This window comes from Panthera leo, chromosome B1 (genome assembly GCF_018350215.1).
Source record: "Panthera leo isolate Ple1 chromosome B1, P.leo_Ple1_pat1.1, whole genome shotgun sequence".
Lineage (NCBI taxonomy): Eukaryota > Metazoa > Chordata > Mammalia > Carnivora > Felidae > Panthera > Panthera leo.
Genome location: NC_056682.1, coordinates 54,443,421 through 54,459,865, shown reverse-complemented (window position 1 = coordinate 54,459,865; position 16,445 = coordinate 54,443,421). Strand labels below are relative to the sequence as shown.

Here is a 16,445-nt window from a genome sequence, read left to right as displayed (position 1 = left end):
TTAATAATCTCTTCATTTGATGTGCTAGTTCCAGCCTTTTCTCTTCCCTATTTTCCACACCCCAAGCCCTCACTGTTGGATCCGTTGGTGCGATCTCTTTACCTGTAATAATAAATCTAACCCCTCCTGTAACACTTAGGATCTGTGCCACCTTCTCCATCCACAACCTCCTACCCCCTTCTCACCACTCTTCTCCTTGTTTCCAATTTTGCAGTGTTTCCCCCACTTCTTCTAACCAATTTTCTCTGCTTAAAATGTCTCCTCCTTCTTCTCCAACTATCCAAATGCTATTTATCCATCTAAGTCCATGTCAAATTATCTCCATTCTCTGAAAAATTTGGTCTCTTTAAATTCCATAGCCTTGTCAATACCACACATTTAGGAATCTAGAAGATCATGTTCCGGTTTGTGTCGTTTAATTCTTGTTTTATAAGTTCAAGTTTGCTTCCTTCAACTGCTCTTGAGGGCGATGACTTTGGGATGCTACATTAAGCCGTCTTCCCTATAGTGGAAAGACGTCTTCCCCTGCAGTGGGAAGAATGCAATGGCACAATACGCACACGATGGTTATTTAATATATATCTATAAAATGTGTCTGAAAACATGAAAAAAAATGACATTAAGAAGGACTCTTGGAAGGTCAGCTTGGGATTTGGAGAGGTTTAAACATTTTATACACGAGAATTAATTTGAAGACACAAGGAATGAAGCATTCTGCACCCTCTGACCTTTGGACCGGCAGCAATGCTGGCACGTTATACTCCATTTTTTGGCCCTTCTACCACAGTTCCCGGGCTGCTTAATTGGCCTGCATTCCAAGTTCATCGCTGGAATGTAAGACATCACCTACACGTTTAAGTAAATAGTTAACTCTGACCTCTTGCTTTACCAAGTGGAACAGTGGTTTCAAACATGGGACCCTACATCTCTGCCACATCCTTTGTCACTGTGTGATCCCCTCACATCTCAGTGTTAAATTCTCTTTCTCTTCCCCTGAAAATGATGCTAAAGCAAAACAGGGGTAAAGTCAGAGTCCAGGGGAAAAGAAGAATGAAGTAAATTTGATTTTAAACTGAGAAGCAGTTTTCATTTTAAATAACTTGCATACATGGAACCTTCAGTTAAAAAAAGTAATACGATTTTTGTTAAGCACCAAAGAAGCAACGAGCCTGGGTGAAGTTGTATCTAGCTGGGGATTTGCTCAGCAGTTGGATAATCTGATTAGTAAATACTATAACAAGGTTAGAGAGTATACCCAGAATATGAAAATTTATTAAATAACCAAGAGTGAAAACTCTCTTCACTTAGATCTTCCATATTCCATCTTCAGGGTCTATAGCAGAACTTTTTAAGGATTTTTTATAAAATCAAAAAAAGGAAAGGAAAGTTGATTTTAGACTATTTAAATAACACCAGGACTGGGTTCAAGGAAAACTGAACTGACATGCATTATCTCCGTACAGAAGTAGCACCTGGGAGTAATCAATTAATTCAGAATAAGAGCATCTCATTTGTATTATTCTTTTTTTTTTTTTTTAACACATGTGGTTTAGAATTTCAATACTCAAACCATAACAGGCTGAAAATACCAAGTTGGCTCCCCAAATCTATGTTAGACAAGGTTAACCTTTAATAACATGCTGACTAATCTCACTCACCCTAAACATATTATTTTTGGATTTGACTTAAATAGCTAAGTTACCACTTTATCTCTCTCTTTGTCCAAGCCAATCTCTTCCCTCCCTCCGCTTTACAGTACCGTCTTTTCTTCTTGCTCAATATTATCAAACCAAACCACAAATCTAATTAAGCTGTCTTGATGGCCAAAATCTCTGCTCCTGGAGAAATGCATCATGCAGCACATGTAGGTAAGTGAATTAAAAAAGCATCCAGGCAGGTATCTGGTGAATGTCTCAGTTCATCCTTGCATAATAAACTATCTTCTCCTGCTCATTCATTTGTCAGTCACAGTAACTAAGGATTATTATTTGCTGAATGTACGTGACACCAGCAATTTGCAAAGTCTGTTGGCAAGAAAATCAGGTTAGAATGACAGAGTGAGAAATTAAGCAGAAGCCTGATGTAATTAGCTACAACAATCAGTGCTCTAATTTCTGATTTATTGTTTCCTGTTTTCCTGCTGCACTCCACTCTGTGTATACTGTATGCGCTTCATATAGGTCAAACAATTGCCTTATCAGTCCTGGCAAAGCGAGGGGTCAGAGTTAACAATATTTATTTAAACATGCAGGATGCTTCCCACTGCAATTAGGAAATAACTATTACTAATAGGTCCTTGGCACTACTTCCTCATTTATACAATTTTTGGGGGGAAAAAAAAGAAACAGAAACAAGAAAGAATTGGGATTTATTTCTTACATATGCACGAGAGTTGGCTTAGCTCTCCTTGTAAAAGAATTTTCCTTTCAAAAAAATCTATGCTTCTAAATGAGGCAAACAAATCATTATTGTTATAGCTGAATATTCTTTTAGGGGAAAAGTATCCTTCCTGATAATTAATACAGTTATATTTTCAAATCTCTGTTAAAAGGTTTTTGTAGACCCCAGCCCCCTGGTAAACTCTCTGGAGGATGTCTTTGCTTTCCATCATTTGGCCACAAACTTAAAATGGAATTAGTCATCCTTTTCATAGTTTAAGAAAGCATTCTTTAAAACTGCATGTAAGATCTATTTCGAAGAGGAAAACCATGAGCATTTCTAAACTCCAAGAAGAATTTTTAAAAAGAAACCTCTGAAATAGAACAATGAACTCCTGTAAGATAGAAATACCACTATGCTTAACTCAAAATAATGTTTACAACCTGAAAATATAAGTCAATGTAGTATAAATTCAAATGAAATTTTTATCACTAGCCGGTAAAGGACAATTTTCTAGGCCCTTCCTTTTGAAAAACAAAGGAACTGGATACGATGAGATAAATACTTTTGCTTTTATTCTTTTTAAAAAAAAATTTAAAAACTTTTTATTTTAATTTCAGTTCGTTAACATGGAGTGCTATCGTAGTTTCAGGGGTACTGTATGGTGATTCAACGATTCCGTATGTTTTTATTCTTTCGGTTTCAAAAATTTACATATCAAATGCTCTCAGAGCACTATATACCTACAATAAGAGGAAGCGGAACATCTTTAGAAGGCCTTCAGGGAGTCCTCCACAGCCTGCAAAGCAATATGGACATTAAAAGACTACATTGAGTATCAGGAGACCTGGAATTTTATCCAGGCCATTTCTCTCATTAACTATTGGTCTTGAGCAAGTCATTTGCCCTCTCTAGATCTCATTTTCCTCATAGATTAAATTAGAAGTTTAGATTTGATCTTTAAATCTTCTTTATAACAAAAATTAGTGTATATCAAGCATTTATGTTCCGTGTCAGGCACTATACTAAATATTTTAGAAGCTCTATGTCTTTTTTTTGCTATTAATACAACGAAATTAGAAACATTTCAAATTCCAATTAAATTAAAATTTAAAACATTATAATGGACAAAAGAGGGGCATTATGTATTTGCAAAACACATGAGGAGAAAAATTGTCTATTATACTTGCCCTTTTTTCTGCTCTTTCCATTGTTCTGTCTTTCCTGATGCTCCCTGATTCCTTATTTGTCATTTCCTTTTCATTTAAAGAACTTCCTTTAGCCATTCTTGAAGGGTAGGTCTGCTTGTGACCATTTTTTTTTTTTTAGTGTCCATTCATATGAGACTGTCTGGATTTCCTCTTCATTCCTAAAGGATAGTTTTCCTGGATATACATTTTACTGTTGACTGTTCTTTTCTTACAAGTTGAAAGACATTCCTTGTCCTTTAATTCTCCCAGTAGTCTATGAACTAGGAACTCATTATCTCTGCTTTACAGATGAGGAAACTGAGACTTTGAAATTCAGTGGCTTGTCTGAGGTTATTCAGCTGGAATGAGACCCAGGGATCATTTCAAACCTATAATTAATACAAGTTAATTTGTGCTCATAACCCACGTGCTTAACCTTTTTGTTCTACAGTCTTACATCTTAAGCTCTTAACATATTAATACTGTAATCAAACATACATACAGATCCATGGAAATCAACACTGTAGTATACCTTAAACAAAAATGCAAAAATCCACAAGGTTTTACTGAAATAAGATGGATTACCTTAACACATGACTATCCAATTGTACTTGTATCTAAGAATAGTTAAGTGAAAATGTCAATAAAGATTTTCAAAATTAGCATGGAATCAATCACTAAATCATTGCTGATTACATACTGTGTTCTTAATTCAGAATTTTATTCTATAGAATGCTATAGGCATCTAAAATGCATGCTTTTCTCCCAAGGGGTTAATAATTCAGTTGGGGTTATAATCCATGTTATATATCCATTTATGATAAAAATTGAGGTGTACATACAAGCTGAAGAAAGTCATCTGAAGAAAGGATTTCAAATCTCAGAGCAAGAACAGTCAGTGCATATTCATGGATGAGGTAGGTGAATATAATCTACATTAATGCAAGTGGGGAGAAAGAGATTTACTGGAAAAAAAACTGGCAGAAAGATGTTAGTTAAGGGATTGAACAGAGACAAGAATCTTTAAGAAAGTCTAATGTAATAGTGCTCAGGATAGAAGAATAGGTGTGTGTGTGTGTGTGTGTGTGTGTGTGTGTGTGTCCCAGGACCCTGTGACACTGTGTGTGTGTGTAGAGAGGAAAAGTAGGGATAGAAGGGACCTCATATTGAAAGAAGTTACTTAGACATTATTACAATGTTCTACTTATAATGGATAAAACCTGAAATGAAAAGTGCCAGTAGGAAAAGAGAGGGAAGACACATGTGAGAAATGTTTTTAAATTTGAAAAGATTTTTATTTGTTCACTCAGTTATTTATTCATGTGATTAACCTTTCTTAAAATGTTCTTTTTAATTTTTTAAAAATATTTATTTATTTATTTTGGGACACAGAAAGTGAGCACAAGTGGTGAGGGAAGGTGAGGGAGAAAGAGGAAAGAAAATCCCAAGCAGTTTCCCCACTGTAAGTATGGAGCCAGAGGTGGGGCTCCATCTCATGAACCGTGAGATCATGACCAGAGCCCAAATCAAGAGTCAGGTGCTCAACTGACTGAGCCACCCAGGTGCCCTGTAGGCTAAGTTTTGAGGGATAAATAGGTAGTATCCAAATGAAATACCAAAGTAAGGGTATTTCAAGGCATAAGGTAAGCATGCTCTAAAGTGAGATATACCATTGCATGTTTGGGATTCTGAAAGAAGTTTGGAAAGGTGAAGTTTGAGGTGCTAGAATATAGAATGGGAGACGTACCACTAGAAAAGAAAACTGGGACAAAATCTTAAAGAGTCTGTTATATCTTCATCTGAAGATAATAGGCAACAATGAATGGACAGTTGGGTTGCTTCCATATCTTGGCTATTGTAAATAATTCTGTAATAAACATAGGGGCACATATATCTTTTCAAATCAGAGTTTTTAATTTCTTTGGGTAAATATCCAGTAGTGGAATTACTGGATCATATAGTAATTCTATTTTTAAGTTTTTGAGGAGCCTCCATATTGTTTTCCACAGTGGATGCACCAATTTACATTCCCACTAACAGTACTCAAGTGTTCCTTTTTCTCCACATCCTCACCAGAGAAACAAAAATACCATATCATTCCACTCATGTGGAATTTCAGATATAAAACAAATGAATAAAGAGAAGGGGAGACACACAAAAAAATACAATTGTTTTTGAATTTTATTTGAGAGAGAGAGAGAGAGAGAGCAAGCAGGGGAGGGGGAAGAGGGTCAGAGAGAGAGAGAGAATCCTAAGCAGACTCCACACTCAGCACGGATGCCAACTCGAGGCTTGATTCCAAGACACCATGATCATGACCTAAGCCAACATCAAGAGTTGGCTGCTCAATCAACTGATCCACCCAGGTGCCCCCCAAAACATACTCTTAAATACAGAAAACTAACTGGCAGTTGCCAAAGGGGAGATGGGTGGGAGGATGGGTGAAATAGATAAAGGAGATAGAGTACACTTATTTTGATGAGCACTGAGTAATGTATAGAATTGTTGAATCATCATATTGTACACCTGAAACTAAGATAACATTATATGTTAGTTATATTTCAATTGTTAAAAAGAAAGAGAAGGAAGAAAAAATAAAGTGAACAATGAACGTGATTGGATTTGAATCTGGGAAACCCAGATATTCAGTGTATATGATTATGTCAGCTGCAAGCAAAGGTAGTTTTATTTTTTACTTCCCAATCTGTATACCTTTTATTTTCCTTTCTTGTCTTATTGCAATAGCTAGAACTTCCAATAGGATAGTTAAAAAGAAGTAATGAGAGGAGACCTCCTTGACTTGTTCTTGATAACTAGTGGATATGCTTCAAGTTTCTCATCATTATGTTAGCTGTAAGGATTTTTTGTTGTTTGTTTGGGGCGGGGTGGGGGGGTTGTTTGTTTTTTATAGATATTTCTTATCAAGTTGAAGAAATTCTCATCTATTCCTAGCTTACTAAAATTATTTATCATGAATTGGTGTTGGATTTTGTCAAATGCTTTTTCTGCACCTACTAATATGATCATGTGGGTTTTTTTTATAGAAAGTTGATGCAATGGATTACATAAACTGATTTTTTTAAATTTTTTTAATGTTTATTTATTTTTGAGACAGAGAGAGACAGAGGATGAATGGGGGAGGGTCAGAGAGAGAGGGAGACACAGAATCTGAAACAGGCTCCAGGCTCTGAGCTGTCAGCACAGAGCCGACACAGGGTTCAAACTCACGGACCATGAGATCATGACCTCAGCTGAAGTTGGACGCTTAACCGACTGAGCCACCCAGGCACCCCTACATAAACTGATTTTTGAATGTTGAATCAGGCTTGTATACCTGGGATAAATGTCATTTGGTTATGGTGTATAATTCCTTTTATACATTGTTGAATTCTACTTGCTATTATTTCATTGAGAATTTTTACATCTATGCTCAAAAAGAAATTATTTCTCCTAATCCCTTTGTCTGATTTTGGTATTAGAGTAATGCTAGCATCATAGAATGAGTTAGAAAGTATTCTTTCTGCTTCTGTCCTCTGAAAGACATTGTCAATAACTGATACATTTTCTTCCTAAAATGTGAAGTGGAATTCGAAAGTGAATCTGTCTAGACCCCACCTTTCTATTTGAGGAGGTTATTAATTTTTGACTCAAATTATTTAATAAATATAGGCTTATTCAGTTTGTCTATTCTTTCTTGTGTGACTTTTGGTATTTTATGTTTTTCAAGGAATTTCATCTAGATTATCAGTTTATGGGCATAGAGTTAATTCATAGCATTTCTTGATTAGCCATTTAATGTCCAAGGGATCTGTAGTGATATCCTTTCTTTTATTTCACATATTAGTAATTTATATTGTCTCTCTCTCTCTTTTTTTTTTTTTTTCTTACTTAGCCTGGCTACAAGACTATTGATTTTATGTATTTTTCAAAGAACAAGTATACGATTTTGTTGATTGATTTCCTATTTCCAATTTCATTGATATCTGCTTATTGTTTCTTTTCTTATGCTTACTCTGAATTTACTTTGCTTTTATTTTTTTTAAGTTTCTAAGGAAGAGACTTAGTTTACCTATTTTAGATATTTCTTCTTTTCTAATATATTCATTTAATGTTATAAATTTCTCCCTATGGACTGTTATTGCTACATCCTACAAACTTGGTTGTGTTTGCATTTTTATTGAGTTGAAAATATTTTTAAATTTCTCTTGGGATTTCTTTGATCCATGCTTTATTTAGAAGTGTGCTCTTTGAACTCATGTGTTTTGAGATTTCCTACTCATCTTTCTGTTATTGACCGCTAGTTTAATTCCATTGTGATCTGAGAGCAGACATTGTATGATTTCTATTTTTTCAAATCTGCTATGGTGTGTTTACGGCCCAGAATGTGGTTTGCCTTGGTTGCATGTTTCATGTGAGCTTAAGAAGCATGTCTATTGTGTTTGATGAAGTAGTCTGTGGATGTCCATTATAGCCAGTTGAACAATGGTGTTGCTGAGTTCAGCTATATCCTTATAGATTTTCTGCCTCTTTTATCTGACCATTTCTGATAGAGGGATACTGAAGTCTCCAACTCTGATGTGGTCTCATCTATTTCTCCTTGCACTTCTGCCTCATGTAATTTGTTGCTCCAACGTTAGGCACCTACATGTTAAAAATCATTATCTTCCTGGAGAATTGATCCCTTTATCATTCTTTAATGTCTTTTTTTATTGCTGATAATTTTCCCTGCTTTGAAATTTTCTCTGTGTGTAATTAATATAGCTACTTCTTTTTTTTTTAGAGTTATCATGGTATATATTTCTTCATCCATTTATTTTTAGTCTATATGTGTCTTTATATATATATAGTGGGCTTCTTATACACAACACATATTTGAATCTTGTTTTTTGATATACTCTAACAATCTCCATCTTTTAATTGTCCAATTTAAACCATTGGTGTTTGAGATGATTATTGATATAGTTGAATTAATATCTATCATATTTATTACTGTTTTCTATTTGTTGTCCCTGTTCTTTTTTGCTTTTCTGTCTTCTACTCTTTTTCTGCCTTTGAATTGAACATTTTATATAACTCCATTTTCTCTCCTTTGTTAATGTACAAATTATACTATTTTTTAAAACTTTTTGTAGTGGTTGTTCTGGAATGTATAATATATATTTATTATAAATCTAAGAACACTTTCTAATAACACTATACCACTTCATGGTAGTGTGAGTAACTTATAATAATAAAATAATCTTAATTCCTCTCTCCCATGCCTTGAATCATTGCTGTCATTCATTTAACTTATTATAGCATACATAAGCATATGTATAAATATATATACATATGTAAGATGCATACATTAGCACATATAATCAAATAGGTTGTTTCTGAAAGAAAAGAAACATATGATCATCTCAATAGACACAAAAAAAGTATTTAACAAAATTCTACATCCATTTATGATAAAAACATTTAATAAGTTAGACACGGAAGGAGCATTGCAACATAATAAAGGCCATATATGACAAGCCTATAGTTAACATCATACTTAATGGTAAAAGGTTAAAGCTTTTCCTCTGATAGGGAACAAGAGAAGGATTCCCACTCTCACCACTTCTACTCAACATAGTGCTGGAGAGCCTTGCTAGAAAAATCAGATAAAATAATAATAATAAATTAAAAAAAAATAATAATAATAATAGACATCAGAATTAGAAAGGAAGAAATGAAGCTGTTCTATTTGGAGATGACATAATTTTATGTATAAAAAATCCTAAAGACTCAACTAAAAAACTGTTGGAACTAATCAATGCATTCAGTGAAATTGCAAGATACAAAATTAGCACACAAAAATTAGTAGTGTTTCTACACACTAACAACTAATTTTCTGAAAAAGAAACAAAAACAATTGATTCCATCCAGAATAACATCAAAAACAATAAAATAATTAGGAATAAATTTAACTGAGAAGATGAAAGATCTCTACTCTGAAAACTATAAGCCACTGATGAAAGAAATTGAAAGAGACACAAATAAATGGAAAGGTATCCCATGTTCATGCATTGGAAGAAATAATATTGAATGTTGCTAAAATACCATCTATAGATTTAATGCAATCCTTATCAAGATTCCAGTGGCATTTCTTACAGAAATAAAAAAAAAATACTACTAAAATTTATATGGAACCACAGAAGACCCTGGATAGCAAAAGAAGTCCCGAGGAAGAACAATGCAGGAGGCATCACACTTCCTGATTTCAAGCTATATTATAAACCTATAGTAATTAAAACAGTACATTACTGGCACGAAAGCAGACAAATAGACCAATAAGACAGAATCAAATTCCCAGAAACAAATCCAAGCACATACAGTTAACCAATATTTAATAAGAGAGCCAAGAATACTCAATGGAGAAAAAAACAGTGTCTTTAATAAATGGTGTTGGGAGAATTGTATATTCACATGTAAAAGAATGAAAGTCAAAAATTAACTCAAAACTGATGATTAAAGGCTTAAATGTATACCTGAAACCATTAAACTCATAGAAGAAAACAAGAAAAAATCTCCTTGACATGGGTCTTGGTAATATTTTTTTTGGAAATCACACATAAAGCAAAGGCAACAAAATCAAAGTAAACAAGTGGGGTTATACCACACTAAAAATCTTCTGCACAGCAAAAGAAACCATCAACAGAGTAAGAAGACAACCCTTGGGGAGTGCCTGGGTGGCTCAGTCAGTTAAGCGTCGGACTTCGGCTCAGGTCATGATCTCTCGGTCCGTGGGTTCAAGCCCCGCGTCGGGCTCTGTGCTGACAGCTCAGAGCCTGGAGCCTGTTTCAGATTCTGTGTCTCCCTCTCTCTCTGCCCCTCCCCTGCTCATGCTCTGTCTCTCTCTGCCTCAAAAATAAATAAATGTTTAAAAAAAAATTAAAAAAAAAGAAGACAACCCTTGGAATAAGAAAAATATATCTGCAAATCATGTATCTGATAAGGGGTTAATATCCAAAATATACAAAGAACTCCTACAACTCAATAGCAAAAATAATAACAATAACAATAATAATAATCCAATTCAAAAAGGGCAAAGGACCTGAATAGATATTTTTCAAAGAAAATATATGAATGGCCAACAGGTACATGAAAAGATGTTCAACATCACCTGTCATTAAGAAAATGTAAATTAAAACCACAATGAGATATCACCACCTGCCCCTTAGAATGGTCATCATAAAAAAGACAAGAGAAAACAAATGCTGGTGTAATTGTGGAGAAAAAGAAACTCCTTTGCATTGTTGGTGGGATTGTAAATTGTCATGGCCATGATGGAAAAACCGTATGGGGATACTCAAAAAACTAAGAATAGAACTACCATATGATCCAGCAACTCCACTTCTGGGAATGTATCTAAAGGAAACTAAAACACTAACTTGAAAAGATACCTGCACCCCCCCCCCCACCGCCACAATGTTCATAGCAGCATTGTTGACAATAGCCACGACATGGTAATAACCTAAGTGTCTATCAATAGATGAATGGATAAATGTGGCATATATATACAATGGCATAAAAAATGAGAAAAATCCAGCCATCTGCAACAACATGGATGGATCTTAAGGGCATTATAAAATAAGTCAGGAAAGACAACTACTATATGATCTCACTTATATGTGGAATCTAAACACAAATCAAAATAAAAGAGAACAAAGCAAAAAACACCAAACTCCTAGAAAAAGACATCATATTTGTGGTTACCAGAGGTAGAGGGTGGAGGGGGGTAAGTGGAGGAATGTAGTCAAAATATACAAACTTCCAGTGATAAGAGATAAGTTCTAGGGTTGTAATGTACAACATGATGACTAGAGTTAATATTGCTGTATGATATCTAGGAAAATTGTTAATGCAGTTGATCCTAAGGGTCCTCATCACAAGGAGGATTTATTTTCTTTTTATTGTATCTATATGAAATGATGGATGTTAACAAAACCGAATGTGTTAATCATTTCACAGCATGTGTAAATCAAATCATCATGCTACACACCTTAAACTTACACGGTGATGTTTACCAAATTGTTTCTCAATTAAATGCATTGTTACTAGTATTGTTTTGAACAAACTGTTATCTGTGATATCAATTAGGGATAAGAAAATTTTAAGTTTTGGGACACCTGGGTGGCTCAGTCAGTTAAGCGTCTGACTTCGGCTCAGGTCATGATCTTACATTTCGTGAGTTTGAGCCCTGCATCAGTCTCTGTGCTGACAGCTCAGAGCCTGGAGCCTGCTTCAGATTCTGTGTCTCCTTCTCTCTCTGCCCCTCTCCTGCTCATGCTTTGTCTCTCTCTGTCTCTCAAAAATGAATAAATGTTAAAAAAAAAAGAAAATATAAAGTTTTTAACTTTATTATTTCTTCTTCAGTGCTCTTCCCTTCTTTATGTAGATCTGAGTTTCTGATCTATATTGTTTCCCTCTTCTGTAAAGCACTTCTTTTACCATTTTTTGCAAGGCAATGCTACTGGCAACAAATTCTCTTAATTTTTGTTTATGTGAGAAAGGCTTTAGTTTGCCTTCCCTTTTGAAGAATAATTTTTCAGGGTACAAAAAACTAGTTGGTGTTTTTGTTTTGTTTTGTTTTGTTTTCTCTCAACACTAAATATTTCACTCCACTCCCTCCTCACTTGGATGGTTTTTGAGCGGTCGGACGTAATTCACATCTTTGTTCCTCTTTAGTCAGGGTGTTTCTTCCCTTTGCCTTCTTTCAGGATTTTATTTTTAGCTTTGATTTTCTGTAGTTTAAAAATATCTGCCTGGTATAGGTTTGTTTTTTTTTGTTTTTTTTGTTTTTTGTTTTTTGATTTTTATCCTGTTTGGTGTTCTATGAACTTTCTGGATCTATGGCTTGGTGTCTGACATTAACTTAGGGAAATTCTCCATCATTATTGATTCAAATATTTATTTGTTCCTTTCTCGTTTTCTTCCCCTTGTGGAATTCCCATTACACGTATGTCACACCTTTTGTAGTTGTCCCTCGGTCTTTGATATTCTGTTCTTTTCCTTCAGTCTCTGTCTCATTGCTTTTCAGTTTGGGAGGTTCCTATGGACATATCCTCAAGCTCAGGGATTTTTTCTTCAGTCCTTTCCAGTCTACTAATTAGCCCGTTAAAGGCATTCTTCATTTCTGTTATAGTGTGTTTTTTGGTTGTTGTTGTCATTGTTGTTGTTATCTCTAGCATTTTTCTTTGGTTCTTTTTAGGATTTCCATCTCTCTGCTTACAATCGCTATTTGTTCTTGTATGCTGTCTACTCTATCCATTAGAGCTCTTAGCATATGAATCATAGTTTTTTAAATCCCTGGTATGATAAATTCAACAGTCCTGCCATGTCTGGTTCTGACACTCGTTCTATCTTTTCAAATTGTGGGGGGGTGGAGGGGCCTTTTGGTATACCGTGTAATTTTTTCTCAAGAGCCACATGTGAGGTACTTGGGTAAAAGGAGTTGCTGTAAGTAGGTCTTTAGTAATGTGGTGGTGAGATGTGGGGAAAGAGAAAGTGTTCTATAGTCATGAGATTAGGTCTCAGACTTTTAATAAGCCTATACCCCTGGACTATGAAGTTCAGAAGTATTTCTTAGTTTTTTTCCTCCATCCTTCAGTGGTAAAGGATGGCTAGAGTGGGTTGGAGTTGGATATTCCCTTCTTCCACATGGAAAGCTAGAGCGACTGGAATTTGGTTTTTCCCTCCCTCTAAGACAGTTAGGCTCCAATAATACCTGGTTCACGTGGCAATTTCCACACATGAGCCTCTGCTCCTGTGAGCTATGACTTTCTATATTCACCTGTCTGTCTCTCCTATCTTGAGGGCCCTGTGTTCTCATTTCTCCTTTGGATCCTAGAAGAGTTGTTGATTTTTCTGTCTGTTCAGCATTTTACTTGTTATTAGGATAGAGTGGCAACTTCCAAGCTCTTTACATGTGGAACCAGAAACAGGAAGCCCTTAGTTGTTTTTTTTTTTATGTGAATGATAGGGTAAACATTGAAGTCATTTATAGAAACAATATTTGCTATTACTGAGGTATTGTTGACGTATATATAGGCATAGCTGGGACATAAACCTATACACAATCCATATGAAGCTGTTCTATGAAAGGCCTACATTCCTTAATTCTTTCATTTACTCCACAAATATTTACTGAGTGCAAAATAGGCTCTGTACTGTTTTGAAAAAACAGTGGGGAACAAGTAAGACAAATCTTTATTCTCGTGGCAGAAAGTCAGGAGTTCAAGGTACCTATCAGAAGTGAAAGGCTCTATGAATGCTAATTGGCTAAAGTTGAGGCTCCTGGGTGTGATATTTAAGAATAGCAAGACAGGCAAAGTGGACACCATCCAGGCTGGAGCATTAATGGAAGGTCATCTAGTACAATGTAGTTCTGGATCATGGACTTAAATTACTCAAAAAGAACAGCCACGTCTACAAGTATGATGGCATATGAGAATCAGGATTTAGGGAACTCTGATTTCTTCGAAACTCACTGTTGCCTCGAACTAATGGAGAAGGTCCTATTTATGAAGGGCAGAAGCTGAGGGACGGTGAAGTTTGGTGGACTGCTGCCTTCCTTTGACATTGGTGGCCATCTGCTTTTTGAAATACTCCTCAGCAACATGTCTCAGTGCACCACAGGCAAGAATGAGGTGACACCAGAATTCCACCAGAATGTTGATGTCAAAATCTCTCTCACGGAGGTGCACTTCTGTGGGTCTCCCACCCTAGAGGATGACATGGACCTGATTGAGGCCTTTGCCCAATACATGCTAAGATGTACATAATCCTGGAGGCATTGAAGATACATCTTCCAGAAGCTGCAATGTGTGACTTCTCTTGATCGTGAGAACATTTGGATCTACCCCAACCTTCTGCACTTGCACAGCAAGTTCTTTGACTATAAGATCCCCTACACCATGATACTTAATCTCTTTTAGCTACTCTACAACGACCAGCACCAGAGGCTTTTTGTGATTAGCCTGAATCTGCCCATCAGGCAGGATCAAACCTAATGCCACTTCCTGACCCTTCTTTTCCCCAAGAACAAGGACATTTTCTTGACTCCTATTACGAATAAGGAAGAGATGAAGAAGCCCTTTGACAGGCAGATCACCAAGAACATGTCAAGATGCCTCCAAGAGATGTTACTCGCGTCATGAAAACACTGGTCAACCACAAGTTTCCAGGCAACTTCCAAGGGCTCTCGGGGGGCTCAGTGCATGTGCATCATCTGCTCCTGTAAGGCAGGCTCAAGACTATTGCATCTGCCAGAGCAAGGTTTATCTACGTTCATAAGCCACCCGTGTACATCTGCTTTGACAAGATCTCCTTCGTCAACTTTGCCTGTGGCTTCACCCCCACTTGCTCCTTTGACTTTGATATTGAGACCAAGCAGGGCACCTTCAGAAGCATCAAGAGGCAGGTGCATGGGAACCTGATTTTGTTAATGCAAAAGGTTCAACATCAAAAATGAAATATTGGAAGAGAGGGTAAACCAAAACTACAGCGAATAGGGCTCTAACTGCGATGAAGAGGATCACCATGCCCACTTGGACTTGATAAAAGGATACCTACTTAGAGAATGCCATCAACAGTAGAGATGACTCAAGAGAAGGAACGAATAAGTCATTCAGCTCAGGAGAGGAAGAAGAAATGGCAGAGAGATTTGACAGCAAGACCTCTGCCAGTTCCTCCAATAATGAGGATGACTGTGCCTGGAGTGAGAAGAAGAGGAAACACCTCAAAAAGACCAAGAATCATAAAGGTTACAAGAAGCCTTTGGAGAAGGGAAAAGACCTCAGTGCCCCCCAAAAGGCATATTTATGCATAGATGCTGTGGTTCGATCCTGAGTGAGAAAAGATCAAGTCAGACAGTCTTAACATTAGTATTATGAAACTTTCCAAGAAGGCAAACGAGACCTGGAGGGGAATGTCCGAAGAGAAGAAAGACAAGTGGGATTGCAAGGCTGAGGATACCAGAGGGAATATGACAAAACCATGAAAGAACATAAAGGGGTTCATGGTGAGTCTTCTAAGAGAGACAAGTCAAAGAAAAAGAAAAGAAAACTAAATGTGGGAAAGAAATCAATACTTTCTAGGAGCTCATTATCCAAGTTATTCTCAAGGCAGCTAAGTGAGGCCTTCAAGAAAATAGTCTGTGTCCTGTGAAGATAACTTTTCAGGAAAGAACAAAAGCAAAAAAAAGAAGACAAGCAGGAAAGGACTCTGAAGAAGAGGAACTAGCCAGTACTTCCCCAGCTCAGAGGATTGCATGACAGGATCTGATAAGCAGAGAGGAGGGAAATGTTCTTTCCTTGTACTTGTCCTGTCACACCTTAGTCTCTCCATCCATGTTTCAGTACCAGTTTCTCCTTGTGTGAAATGTCATCCTCAGGTTATGTGCCATCCAAACAAGTTCTCCTGATGATATACCCTTCCTTGGGGAAGCAGGAGAGGTGTCTTATCTGCTACTTCTCAGGGATGACTCTATAACTTGGGAGAGCTTGGGTCAGAGGCAGGGTAATGCAGGATCAAAATCCTCCTAATTTCCAACCTTTAGGATATATGCTTCTTGTTCAGGTCAAGTTGCTATAGCAGGGGTCATGTGAGGTCGGGCCTGTCGCTTCTAACTGGGGCCTATTTCTACTTTTATTTTGTATTTCTGGTCTGTGAAAATCAACATTCAATAGAGGGAACTGACTTCGGGGAAGAAAGAGAAGGAGAGGGTGATCAATTTTGCCAAATACTACTGATTGGTAGAGAAAGACAATGGCAAATGGAGGTTAATGATGACCTTGACAAAAGCAGATTCATGAGCTTTGAGGTAATACATCTAGGGATTTAAAATCAGGC

At 36.4% G+C, this 16,445-nt stretch overlaps 1 pseudogene; it reads left to right on the top strand.

Annotated features, from left to right (window-relative positions):
• The window catches only part of LOC122218379, a 35,042-nt pseudogene extending 19,025 nt beyond the window's left edge, over positions 1-16,017 (top strand).
• The last annotated feature ends 428 nt before the right edge of the window (positions 16,018-16,445 follow it).